This window comes from Artemia franciscana, chromosome 10 (assembly GCF_032884065.1).
Source record: "Artemia franciscana chromosome 10, ASM3288406v1, whole genome shotgun sequence".
Classification (NCBI taxonomy): Eukaryota; Metazoa; Arthropoda; class Branchiopoda; order Anostraca; family Artemiidae; genus Artemia; species Artemia franciscana.
This window is the reverse complement of record NC_088872.1, coordinates 30,356,437-30,371,096: the sequence shown is the minus strand read 5'-3', so window position 1 is coordinate 30,371,096 and position 14,660 is coordinate 30,356,437. Positions and strand designations below refer to the sequence as shown.

Sequence of the window (14,660 nt, the reverse complement as noted above, 5' to 3'; positions counted from 1 at the left end):
GTATATGGTGATACCTAATAGATAATCTATATTGTAAGTATCAAGTTGAGTGGCAATGCAAAAAAATCAATTCTTTTTCGTTAAAAATCAATACAAGCAAACTTTTCTCCCACAATTGTTTGTCCTCATGAAAGTCCAGTCTACATACGATAAAAGTTTCAAGCCAGTGAGTGAAGACCAGTTTCTAGCCTTGTTTGGGGGGCGTCACAAATCGATACAATCCAATTGAGCTCCGCCTGGCCCCTTACACATGTACATTGTGTTTCAATAACAGACGAAAAAAGTCCATCCTTTTGCGGGCCTCACGAATAGATACAGGCAAATTAGTTGCTCTGGGTTGATTGAAAATATTCGAAAATAGAGTCCTGGCCAATTGGATAATTTTTTTTGCCGATTTTCGGGTGAACCTAAAAAATTATTTTCGAGTTTTTATGTATATTGTTGTCCGCATGACCCAAGAACTTGAAAATATAAGTTTGAAGCTTACCGAAAATTTTATCTTTCGCCCATTTCGTTTGGCCCTATTGTAATAGAATAGAATATATTTATTCACTACAATAGCTGAAGCTAACATGAGTATGTCAATTAAAAAAGAAAAAAGTCAGAACAAGGACCAAGAAAACAAAATACAAAGAACAGCAACATCAAAAATTTAAAATAGCTAGTTGTGCTTCAAGGTGAAGAGATTAAAATGAGTCATAAGTAGAATTTATATATGTCAAGTCAGGCCCCATGGTTCATGATTATAATAGTGACAATGTATTATACAGATTACATTAGTTGAGAATATAAATGTTTATAAAATACTTTATGAAAGGTACGTCATGTACAAAGTAAAGTGAATAATGCCCAACATAAAAACAAGTTCAAAAATAGTTACAGGCAAATCCCTGAATAAACTACATCAAACATTAAATATTAAATACTTCCCAAGGGGATATTATTAAAATGCCGAGTAAAATAAGGTGCAAATTATTTACGATATCTCTTGGTACTTCAGACTGAGAAATTCATTAATTGTAGACAATTTTGTTTTATTTGTCGGTGTCTAGTGTCTGGTCCTTCAGTTGGGGGGCTCTCAAGGTCGGGTAATAAACTACGATGAGTTGGAGAGCTCAAACAATCTAATCTGAATTCATGTCAACTCATGTCTACGATTATCAAGTGAATTCATTCTGAGGGGGCTTGTGCCTCCAACCTTGGAATATGCTTGTACACTATGGCTCCCTTGTCCCCGAGACTCATGGATATTTTCACGCCCTCCCTTAGAAAAAGTATTTTTGTGTGTGTCTGTGTGTGTGTTTGTGTAAACTGGACCCCTTGGCGCAAGGACTTACAGGTATGAGTTTCAAACAAAATAAAAAATTGGAAAGGGGTCTGTTTTTGGGCCCTATTTCGGAGGGCTATGACCCCATCCTAATTTTTTGCTGTATTAGTGATTAGGGCCCTCTAGTATGGAGGATTTGCTTATATAATTTTCAAACTGATCAGAGATAAAAAATTTGTTTGAGCACTTAAGTAATAAAATAGAAGATAAAGGACATGAAAATTGAAATATATCAGTTTAACTACAATAAATAATTGCAAATATGTACAAACACTTTTGTGTATTTTCTTTTGAGAGGACTAGAGAAAAGCAGATCCCCATCCTCCTATGATAAAATTCTAAGTACTCTTGTTTCCTTCCCCTTGTTGGAAAATGAACTTTCCCTGAAAGCTTCAACTGGATCCCTTGGCAATGAGAAAAACCAAACTGTATGCAATATTCGCTTGCCAAAAGGCATATTTTTTTTTATGAAGCAGAGACTTGGCTGGGTGCGAAGATTTACCAATTAAAAATAAAACAAGATAATTAAATTCTGATGCGAAGACCTGTTAAATCGTTTCAGTAACTGTGACCCATGAGTCCTAGTTGTGGAGCGATACTTACAACTGTGACTCCCTTGTAATAGCCTCTATATTTTGCTATACATGTTCTGTTTGCTTTTGAGCTAGATTACTCAAGAAATCACTTTTACGCGTAAAGTAATGAATAATTTACTAGTTGATACCACCTTAACTAATCTCTTTATCTGCAAAGGTTCTATTTTGGCTATCTCTGTGACGGCCCTCAATAATATTATGTAGCTGAGGACTGTCTGTAGAATATTTGGTTCAGGGATGTGAAGACGTACCTTAACCACAAGACATAAAACCTTACATGGCGCTTGCTTCAAAGAGTAAATACTGTATAAGCTGCCATATTGGAATCAAAACGACTTAAGACGCAAAAAAGACGTGGCGAGTAATCTCTGCTGAATTTAGCTAAGATCTGGAGGATGTAGATAAGAACAGTATAACCTTTGGTCAAAGAGGTCTGACCGAGCATGTATACCCGAAACCATAGCTGCTACTATTGGCCAGATTTGCCATAGGCCTAGTAATTAGGCTTATGACAAAATGTTTCGAAATTTCATACAACCCTCTTCCTCACAGAGGGTGAATCTGTCCTAGACCTCCAGAAGACCCTGGAGAGACATTTTTCTAAGGAATTTAATGTCGACCTCCTCATATAGAAGTCGAGTCGGATCTTTAGCTCAAAAAGGCACAACTCGTTAATTAGCTCTCACATTCCAGAAAGTCTCTCCACTCTGCAGGAAGGGTGGGTCCTGTTCAGACCTTGAACTGACCATAAGCAAGACAAAAGCGCTAATTTTTACCCAATTGGATTGAAAGCCAATCGCCTCTTTAGGTAGATATTACACAAAAGAGAATTTAGGGACTTTTTATCTCACACAGATTTATCACAAGAGACACAACTGACGCACCTGCCCTTACTTCCCACCTAGTTTTGGTGAGATTCAATGACCCCGTCTTGTAGATGTCTGGACGACAATATTTTAGGAACCTTTCCTCCTCTACAGAGATTGGATCGATTAGATCCCAGAATGACAAAACATGGAAATTAGTGCACCAGCTTATGTTGAAATCTGATACCTTATATGTGCAAATGGTCTGATCATAGGAATTAAGGCTTGATTATTCACTAATAATAGGAACTAGTTTTTGACTCGGTGTGAGCATTATGGACTCCTAAAGGCACAATAAGATACTTACTGTCACTTCCACCAAGTTCAGGTAAGATCTGCAATCTGCTCGTGATGAAAAATTTAGAGACCCTGTTCCCCCCAAATATTGTTAGGCTGGGTGTGGCTAAATGGCATAACTAGGAAACTTACTCTTACTTCCAGTGAAGTTTAGTTAAAATTTGATATTTCTTCTGCTATACGTCCTGATGACAAGAATTTAGGAATCATCTTTCCTCTCAGGTTTCAAAATGACCCCCCCCCCAAGATAAAACAAGAATAATTACTCTCAATTCTAGCCAAGTTTGACAATCCATTCCGCCTGATGACAACATTTAGCAACCTTTGCCATTTCCCGCTCCCACTTTTGTCAAATCAGGTCTGGGTCCACAACTCAATCACTGCATTTGATTTAGTCTGATCCTAAAGCTAAGGCCAAAAATTGTTTTTCAAGAGAATAAAAACTTTTCCTTAAGACTCAATACGTCAACACTTGTTAATGTTGCATGAGTTTATGCCTTTTTGAGGCGAATTTACGATCTTTTTGAAGTTTGGGCTACAAATTTATTGTGTAAACTCAGTATGGTTCATTTTCAGTTAACACTAGTGGTATCGGCTTACCTGCTCCGTTAGCAAAATCCAAAAATACAAACAAACTTTTGACAAATCCAAGGTAATGGTAAATGTTTTCTTTTGGAACAAATAGATATGTTGCTTGGCGAGTTTATGAAGCGAGGAACAGCAGTTACTGTCGACTCTTTGTGTAAAATGTTGCTACGTATGTGGAGAACTATCCAGAACGACGAAGATTTTTGTTGACTTCTAAAATAGTTCTGATTCATGATTAATTTCCTCTTTTCGCTCCTCATACCGCTCGTGTAAACCAACCTTCTTTTTGAGCGACTAAATGGGATATTTTTCAAACTCGTCATACAATCCCGATTTATTAATATTTTATTTATTATTATAAGATTTGTTTATTAATACAACAAAACACGAAAGATTCAGTAACAAACTTCAATTACCCCCCTCCTCTCCGCAAGGCTCTATGGTTGAGAATGCATAGAGAAAGAACAAAAAAAAAATACAAAAAAGAAAAAAAGGAGAATAATGAAAACACATAAACACACACACAAAATGAAAATATCAATCAGCCGCTCACCACCGACTACACGCCAAAAACGAATCTGAGCAGTGCCGTGCCGAATAAACAAAACAGCGCACAATTCCAACTTGTACCAGAGACTTCAACTGCATGTGCGTATTATAATAAAGAAAGAAAAGAAAAGATAGAAACAAAATTAAATAAATTCAACAGAGATCAAAAATGTTTTCAAAATCCTTTAAAGGCACCAAACGGCAACTTTAAAGGCACTTTCTAGCGAATTTGGGTTAAGTATTCCAGGCAGACTGACAAGTAGTCAGGTGGTTGAAATAGGATCTAATTGATGGACTGAATGGAATCCGAATACTATCATAATTCCGGAAATAATATGTAGAACAGTCAGAGATTAGAGACGGTAAGGGCTGGAGGAACATCACTGTTTAATTGAAGAAAAACGAAAGACACAAATGAAACAGAATAAAGTGAATTCGAATCAAGCAGCGGTTTATTAATAGAACTATTCTTATCAAAGTTAAGGCTCCTTGCTTTGTTATATATCCTAGAGAGTGGTATCCGAAGGGAAGAAAATGTTGACATCCATATAGTAGGGCAAAATGAGTGACATAAGGCTGAAAAAACATGATTTTTATAATCAACCCAGGAAAAATGTCTTTGAACTTTCTAAGAATCCCAAGATTCCTCGATATTTTCTTGTTAATTTGACTAATATGATGCGTTAAGGAGAAATTCTCATCAAGGAAAACACCCATGAACCAAACATAGTAATCACTAGGTCCACTGTTAGAATCCCTTGAAAGAAAAATTTCAAGTTGGGGGCAAGCCTTAAAAACTTGCGAGACAATTAGCATCAAACCACAGAAATACTCTCTCAAACAATACCCTAACTTAATACCGATCTCTTGCTCCGTTCTGACAGCAGAGCCAATGGTACTGCCGTCAGCAATGGCAACTAGAACGTTGCCCCTAGTTGATGGAGATCTACATTTGTTGGCATGGAAAGATTCGGGGTAACTTAAACGACAATAGGCTTTTTTATTGGCTTGTAACCATAAAAATAAAATCATTAACATAAATAAGAACAGAGCTGACCTTAGAACTGAGCCTTGTGGGATCCCAAACTCAACCTGAGACGGCGAGTGAAAAAGAGGATCCACGTAAATAAACCGTATCAGAAAAATAAGGATCAAACCAAGTTCTAGCATTCTCTCATGTATCGTAATAAGATAATTGAAAAATTAGAATTTGGTGGGTCAAGTAATCAAAAGTTTTCGGGCGTCCAAACATACAGCGGCAGGAATCAGACCCGAATCAAGAGCAGAATGTATATAATTTAAAAGAGTAGCACAAATATGCTCAGTTATGCTTTGTTCTAAAGCCAAAATGAACAGCATAAAAAATCCTATACTTCTAAAAAGGAAAACAGACCGGAAAGTATAGCCTGTTCATGAAATTTCATAAACACAGACGCTAAAGATATCGGCTGATACTTAACTGGACCATTCCGAAGTCCATCTTTATATAAACAATCACCTGAGCTCGCTTAAGTGAACTGGAAAAAAAATTCCATTTCAAAAGATAGATTTGCAAGTCAAGGGAGATATAATTGAAGGAATCATTACCTTGGTGGTTATTTAATCAGGGTCAGAAAGCGCTGAACCTTTTAACCCATTGAAAACTGCACTTATCTAAACCTCAGAACCAGCCTCCAGGATCATTGATTTCAAGTAAGTTGGACCAAAATAACGGTGTTTAGCCTTCTGAGTCAAAGAATTATAAATGTTCCTATAGATTTTGAAACACTAAGGCAAGTAACAGCTGCTCTTGAGTTACTCCAAAGACTATTTTTTCTTTTACAGCTTCTGAGAAAGCAAGGGGCCATCCATGGATTCAAGGGAATAAATATTTTAGATCTGGAACCGTAAGTGGATTTAGTACATACATGACGAAAGAATTCATAAAAGGAGTCAAACTGTGAACAAAAATCCATATCTCCAAAAATCCAAATCTATATCTGTCAAATATATCCCAAGGCGTCTCTGCTAACTGAGATCTATGTGGTCATTTTGACCACATTTAAAGGAGTCAGAGCTTAAATTAAAGGTCTTTTGACTCACCATCTTCTAAGCACTAAATACAGGAAAGACGGAAAAATGGTCCTATAGATCATTTACTAGTAGGCTACACATTAAATTAATAGAGACAAAAATATTATCTATCAACGATGCCGTATTCATAGTTACACGTCTCAAAGTACAAACTGTTGGTAAGGCTCTAATTGTGGGCAGAGATGATAGAAAATCCACCGTCACTGAAGATGAAGATCAAATAAAGTAAGGTTGGTATTTTCCATCACTATAAGCTAACACGGACGAGAATGTATTGTCTCCAGAAGCTCGTCAAGGATCTGCAGAAATGGAGGGATGGAGCAACTTGGAAATCGGCAAATCGTGAGATGCTTCCATATTTTCCCTGAATTGAATAAGTGGCTGGAGGGGGGGGGGCCTTCCAAACTGACGAGGAGAAAAAAGAAACCGTCAATACCCAATTCAAATCATTGATGGAAGCATTTTATGAAGAGGGTATTACAAAACTTTTCGAGAAATATGACAAAAGCGTCCGTCTATAAGGTGGTCAGTAGAGAAGTAACCCTAATTGTACATTAATGTTGGTAATAAAGTTGTTTTATATATTCACCTGTCCTCCCTTTGTAGCCAATTGAGGGCTGTCAAAAATAATCCTTCTATTTTAGATAATTTTTAAGACAATACTGACCCGGGGTGACAACACAAGAAAATGCAGGAAAATGCGAAAAAGAGGTGACTTCCTGTCTGTGAAGAAAAGAAGGGAAAAGCTAATTTTTCACCTGAGACCTCCGCTCAGCTGCCCTTAAGTTCTAAACGAAGAATAAAAAAGTAGATACAAGTCCATGAGACGTGATAAAATGACAAATCTCGAAAAAAAATGAAAGTGAGGATCATCTTCTTGTGGAAATGGTAAATCCCATCGTAATCCTTGTTTTCCTATGTTTTCTCGTATTGCCTTTGTATTATGGTCTTGATTCGAAATTTTCTTTACCACATCCCAGTGTGCTGACCTTGTTCTAAGTTTTAATGTTAGTCAACAGGCAAGGTATGTGAACTTGAATCAATGGTGCGGAAAAGCATCCCATAAATTCAAGGTGTAGAATTGAGCACTGAGAATGGTGGGCAATGGTCGCAATACGTCCAAGAAAAGAGGAATAACAATTTCCTTTTCTTTGATGTTCTTTCCCCTTAATAATAATTTGTTCTTGTTGTCTTATATTGATATTTGTTTATGCTGGTATTCGTTATATTGGTGTTAGTGGTATTGTTCTATAATTTTTTTTTTATTGTTTTTATTGGTTTAATTTTCTGGATTGTAACTGATTATTCATTTCAGGATCTTGGCATGTGTAGATGAGGCATTTATTAAGCCATTCATTATTCTGAGCATCACTGGGCATATTTCGTTATTTCCACTACTTTTTACGGCATTCGAGTCAGTCTTCAAAGTTTTACTGGTTTCATTTTATACATGTTTTAGTGTCAGTTGCTTGTCTATATTACATTTCAAGAACAAAGGATCCTTTGACTTCTTAAGGGAATATTTGAACAAATTTGAGCTGTTTTATCTCTTGGGTCTTGTCCCTGTTGCTTTACATGAAGTCTTTATGTATAAGTTCACAGGACTGCATGAACAAATGCCATTTTTGCCTTTATTAGTCATGTCATTTTATTGTGGTATAGGTATATTTTATTGTTGGATTATTTTGTTAGTTAGGCTATTCGCAAGGAAAAAGTCAAAAACTGAATAGTTTTTATTCTGTTTAATATAATTTTAATAAAATCACTTTGAATATCTAGTATTTTATCCTGGTGTGTGAAGTTAAAGTCTACAATTTCAAGTTTGAAACCTTAGGAAGGAATTGAGGAAATTTTCGGAATCCTTTGAGGAAGGTTTGCTGTAAAAGTACTCGTAAAACGAATTGAGTGACGGCTAATGGGAGAGGATTTCTTTAAGGTAATGGCATGCAGTAACTAAAATTACTTTAATTACTTAGTGTTGTTATTGAGTTTGAATTTACTATCTTCCCTTGTTTGCCGTTTGCCTTATTTTTTTTTAGTGTATTATTTTGATTTCTTTTTTTTCTAGAAGTCCAAGCTCATTTGTTTCAACTTTTACCTGGGGATATACTTGAACCTTAATTTTTCCGCGATCAATTGCAGAAAGTTCAGGCTATTTCATGGTGCTATTCTGTGCCTTCAGAGACTAAGAAATAACGTCGAAGTAAAATGAGAAGCTTTTAAAAATGCCAGTGTAATTTTCTCACTTGTAGAGTTTGGTGTTACAAACTTCAACAGGTTCGGGAGCTAGATTCAAGGCAAACAGAGGACCCTCCCTACATTTCGGCCCTTGTCCGCCCAGAGTATCGTGTTTTTCTCATCAGGGGAAAAGGCTAAGTCGGAAGAGAAATCGGGAAATGTAGAAGATTAAAATGAAAACAAATTCAGTCCATGATGTATGATACTGGAAAAATATAAACTACTTTATTATTAAATTAAGATTAGATATGCAACATGTTATAACACTATAATACAGGATACAGCGGAAAAGAAAATATTTACGCAAGGTGCCTAAAAAGTGATTTATACTCGAAAACCGGCACCCTTAAACAACAACAAGAAGAAAATACATAAATTATAGTATATAAGTAATGAAAAAAAGGAATAATAATAAAAATACTCAAGATTGAAAGAAAACGACATCACATTAAACTCACAGCCTACACTTCAAATCAAATATTAACCTTAATACAGGTTAACACTAGCACCGGCAACCATGATTTTATGCTAATTAATAGTCATCAATGAGGTATGATTTTAAATTATTTTGAGAAAGCGAAATAGAAGATCGTGAATCCGCGTAACTTTTATAATTGTTCCAAAGCTTTACTATTGAGTTGTTTTGGAGAAAATCTAGACTGTTCAGTATGAATTTTAGGGTTAGACACTTTTGCTGAATGTCTTCTAAAACTATACCTATTCTGAACAAAAGAAATTTGCGTATAATTAATAGAATCCAAAGCAAATGATAATAAATCATAAATTTGTTTAAGTCTAAAAAGGACACAATAAACAGGAAGGACCACATAAACTGGCAATACTCCCAAAAGTGTGGAAAGACTTTGTTGGGGATTTATCAGGGAGTGCCGATGGCAATGGAAGCAGTGCTTTTAATGTGCGAAGGGCTCTATTTTGAAGACGTTGAAGGGGCTTAATTAAAGCTTTAAAAGTATTTTGACAAACAATGGGACAATAATTAAAGTAAGAATAAATTGAAGATTAATATACTTACTTAAGGGTGGGGAAAGGAAGGTAAAATTTTAGATACTGCAATAACCCTACATTCCTTCCCAGCTGAATCCTTAGTCTGTCAAGATGAAGCTTCTATGGTAAATTTTATCACCTATAAAACCCAGTTAGTGATGTGACCCAGTTTGAGAAAATGATGGCAGGGCATGAGAAAGCCGAGAAGATAAAATAGGTCTTCGATAAACTTAAAACTGTGCGGTTATCAGCAAACCACTGAAATAAATTCGCTAGACCACGACAAATATTTTCTCTGACCGAAGATTCATCAGTACATGTGACGGAATTAGCCGTGTCGTTTTCAAATAGTAGACCAATTCCATCACCTGCAATTATTTCAAGAAGGTCATTGACCCACATTGTAAATAGAAAAGGTCCAAGAATTGAACCTTGTGGCACTCCTACTTTTCTTGAACACGGGGTTTTGCCGATCTTATTCTACCATCATTCACAAGTTGATTCCTATCAGTGAGGTAAGACTGGATGAGTAAGACAGCATTGTCTCTTATTCCACAGTTGTCAAGCTTACCGAGAAGAATCAAATGACAAATCGTATCAAGTGCGATAAATCGTATCAAATGATTGTTTCGTCATGGTCCATCACATCATTTAAGAATTGTAGCAAATCCAGTATAGAAAGATTATTAGAGTGCCGAGACCTGAATCTGAACTAATGCATTTTGAAGAAATTAGACTTGGTCAGACAATTCATCCCTCTGTTGTAGATTTAATGCTCTATAATTTTCGAAAAACCAGAGAGAATAGAGATAGGGTGGTAGTTCGAAGGCTGCTTTGGGTCGCCACCTTTTTGGAAGGGTTTGATCCTCGCCAACTTGAAAATAGTGGGGTAGATCCCATTCTTAAACAAGAATTGATGACATGTGCGAATACGCCGACATAGTGATCTATGGTCTTCTTTGTGAGGTAAGTTGACGACTCATCTGGACCTTTGGAGTGACCTTTTTTATGGCTTGCACAATCTTCAGGAGTTCTTCTTCAGGGATAAGTAAGAAACATAGAGAAGCTAGATCACGAAAGGAGATTGTTTTGCAATCATCTGTGTAGGTAGTTGACTGGCCGTAAGCACCCTCTACAGTTGCTTCTCCAATACATGCAAAAAATTCGTTAAATGTGTTGATTGCTTCTTGTAGCGATTTTGAAAGTGTTTCATCTGGCTTCATCATGGTTTTGGGAATTGTGTTTGTTTTTTGTTTATTCAGGCATTTTTTTATTAGGGTCCATGTCTTCTTTCGTGATCCTTTTGCTTCTGGAAACTAATTATGGTAATATGCCTGTTTAGCTTTCCTGAGTAAGAATGTCAAAGTGTTTTATAGGTTTCAAATTCGGTACTAAACACCTCTTTTTGTGCTCAATGCTGGTAAGTAATCCTTGCATGATCCATGGCTTTTTCGGTGTTGCATGCCTACCAGGGCGTCTTTTCGAAAAAAGACAGGCAGAGTCAAGAGCAGACGAAAATTTCTCAACAAATGGAGCGGTCATTGCGTCAGAGTTCGTTTCCTCATAAACTGAGTTCCAATCGATAGAAGCTAATATGGCTCGCAACTTTTTACAAATTTGTCATTAATTGTCATTCTTGTTTTTATATTCGCGTTTGATTTCCTATGATTAATAAAAATTTGTCAAATGGGATAAAGTGATTTGATTCATCAGTTAAGACGATGTAACTTGAGTGCAGACTAAAATTCGTAAATATGTTATCAATAACTGAAGTAGATTTTTCACTGACACGCGTTGGTATTCTTACTGTTGGGACCAAACCCACAGAAAATCAAGTAGTTAGTAAATCCACATGCTGAGACCTTAAGGTTTGGGGCTCCGAATTCACCAGTCCTAGACCTATGTTGAAATCTCCCATGAAAACTATTTTCTGTTTCTTGAAATTTATCCGTTGTGTAAGATCATTTAACTTACCCATAAAACTCAAGGCACTACATTCCGGAGGCCAATAAAACTGGCGTAGCAGTAGCTTATCTTTACCAGACGTAATTCCAGCGTCTTTCCAGACGAATTAAATTCAGTAATTTCACAAACATGCAGATGCTAATTGATAAACAGAGGAAGTCCAGTTTTCAAAAGGGTAGGCATATTTCTAATAACAACTCTATACCCAGATATGCTTACCTACTTAATCCTCATAGTGGGGACTGGAACTTGGGTCTTTCCCTTGGATGTATCTAGCCACAACTGATTGGTTCGAAGTCGTAAAGAATCTGAGCCGGAATGTCGGCAGGCAGTCGTAAAAGATGTCTGAACCGGCGAAGTGTCCGCTGGGCAACCTAGAGTGACAAGGGTGACTGAGAATTCATACTTCGTAGGCGGTCATTGCTAACAAAGTTTGTCCATTGGGTTTCCTCAGGTGACCAGAGCCACTTAGTTTGAAGAGTGTCGAGAGAAGAGTGTTGCACAGCCGCAGTTGCAGCCATGCTTCAGCTCTATAAAGCAGGATCGAACAGACTGAGGTTCCAAGGATCTTCATTTGGCGGCTCGTTTTATCATTGGCTTCTTCAAACCATGGATCAGTCCGAAGGCTGTCAGGAAAGAGAGGCTAGTTGTCCTCTGTCATTTCTGACTCTCAAAAAGGAACTACAACTTTAAATTTCCAACCAAATGAATCTCCTCTGAAGTTCACACAGCCAACCCTTCCATAATAATCTTATATGCCTGGGCCATAACTTACAACCCTTGCCCTCAGACTCTGAGGGGTTGCGTCAAGACCAAAGACCTTGTCCTGTGATCTTTTGGATGTTTTTGAAACAAATGGATATCTTGCGATTTCTATCGGATGCATTTGGGAAAATAGAACGTGAGGGAAGGGGATAGTTTTCCTCCAATCACTTTGAATCTTAAAAAGGGTACTGAAACTTCTGATTTTCAAGCTAATGACCCTCCTCTGAAGTTTATGTGACCAAATTTTCCATAGAAACCTTATATGCCCCCGGAGCATAACTTAAAATCCATCCCCTGAGGGCTTGGGGGGGGGGGTATCCTACTCAAAGACTTAAATACTGGATCTTTAAACTACGCTGAACAATATGGCTATCTCAAAATTTTGATTGAATGTGTTTCGGGAAATGACGGACGTATGGGGGTGGATCTAGAGAAAAATTTTGGGGGTCACTGGACCAAGGGTGCCAATATGATTAGTACGTTTGTGTGAATCTGGTTGGTGCTGATGTAGAATGACAAAGAAACCTCTTTGAAAGCCAATAATAGTTTCCTATAGCAGTAAAATGCGTATTAACAACAGAAGCGAGCAGATTCTTTGATGATTAAATTACTATGGCTTCATTGAGACTTTCTGAATGAGACTAATTTTTTTTTCTTTAGAGTTGGATTAAAAAAATCAATTAATGGGGAAACCTCTAATTTCTAAGAGTGGAAATACAACTGTTTTTGCAAGAGGTAGAGAACTGTAAATCAGCCCCTTGATCCGCTACAAGATTCCAACATTTTCTTTTAAAAGACTGAAAACCAGCCGCACGCCTGGTTGCTGCGGAATATCTCAGCAGCACTTGAAATGTGGGGATCCTGCCTTGTTCCTTTGGCAGCTAGAAAATATTTTGAAGATGTTCCACGACAAGCAGAGGAATATTTGGTTTTTACTTGTGTCAAGGGCTCCTTTTTTTCGAGGATTTTTTAATCGGAACCAGAACCAAAACATGAAATGGGTCATATTCCCCGCTGTCAAAGCTGATTTTTTTCAAAAAGGAAAGTATTTATATTATAATGTTTATTATAAACTCTACCCATACCGTGACAGGGTTTAATACACAAATATATTTAAAGTTCAATTGCTTCCAAAATGCTTGTAAATAGTGCATGGTTCTGGTGCATATATTTTATTCTTTCAGACTCCAAGGCATTCCTGATATCTTGATGGTCTTGCTTGAACAAAGCTAAAAGCGCTGCAGCTCTACACTGGTGATTCATAAGATACTATGAATTGGCATGTTTTGTAAATGCACCATCTTTTCCAGTCAGACTTGAGTAGTCGTTCAGGGGTTCTAAGACGAGCCGACCCAGTTTATGTCCCCCGCCAAAAATCACGGAGATTAAGTGAACCAAACTACTGGATAGAGCCGAAGTCCTCAAACTCTCCATATTCTTTTTGCACCACCGAAGGGCACTCCGGAACCTACTGTGAAGAATTCTCCTCTCAGAATCGAGCCCACCCCCAAGAGGTCTGCCATTAGCAACCCACAAAAGCAAGGCATTTGTCGCAGCTACATAATGAGGGCGAACGTGAGTATTCCAACCAGGAATAACATTCAACCCCACCCTTTTCCTGTTAGTACTACCTGGACGAAAAGGTAGAGTATGACATGCACTAACAATAAGAATCGAAATCAGTGTATAATAAAGAGCCCCTAACCCATTAGTATGAGAAGGATTAGTACAGTAAGGGAGAGTACAATGGTAAAAAGCAGTTATATCCAGAGCAAGGATACGCCTCTCAACCTCCACATCATAGGCCACAAGCTGTGCAATATATTATATGCACCCTGTGCATGTATTAGAAATCAATGGCCTGAAATCTAGCCAGCCTGTGTGATGATTCATACGGAATTATAGTCCAGTCAACTTATTTTTCTCTTCCTAAATGGTTGCCTTCACGACGAGAGTTTAGCTTAACTATACTATAGGCAAATCTAAGCCAATGCAATTAAGAAAAGGAAAACCGGTCATTTATCTAAATAAAAAGAATGGAAAGGGGCAGGAAGCCCCAGTACCTCCTTCCGTAAGATAAATGACCACCCACGCGCCATGCTGGTCCGCCCTTACAAACATTAAGACTGAACTTCAACTTAACAATATCCGTTTGACTTCTTTCTTCACCAGCGTCTGTGCTACTCCTTCCCCAGCTTGGCCTGCGTCTGTCGCTATCCACGCGCATCAACTGCAGAACAACCATGGTCTGGATCGTATGGGTGTACGTATAAGGTTTTGGAAATTGAAGTCCACAAGATTAGCAGCAAACAAACATACTTAGCACGATAGAATAAACATTTTCTCGCTCTCACGAATTTACATTTGAGAGAAGCGTAGAACCCGGTTCCG

The 14,660-nt window shown here is 37.4% G+C and overlaps 1 protein-coding gene across 1 annotated transcript in view; it reads left to right on the top strand.

Moving 5' to 3' along the window:
• LOC136032051 (carboxypeptidase M-like) overlaps window positions 1–14,660 on the top strand; it is a 103,662-nt gene that overhangs the window by 36,480 nt on the left and 52,522 nt on the right. Inside the window, exon 9 of the transcript XR_010618631.1 lies at window positions 7,612–13,844. The gene's annotated coding sequence lies outside the window, so the exon portion shown is untranslated. The remainder of the gene's footprint in view (window positions 1–7,611; window positions 13,845–14,660) is intronic.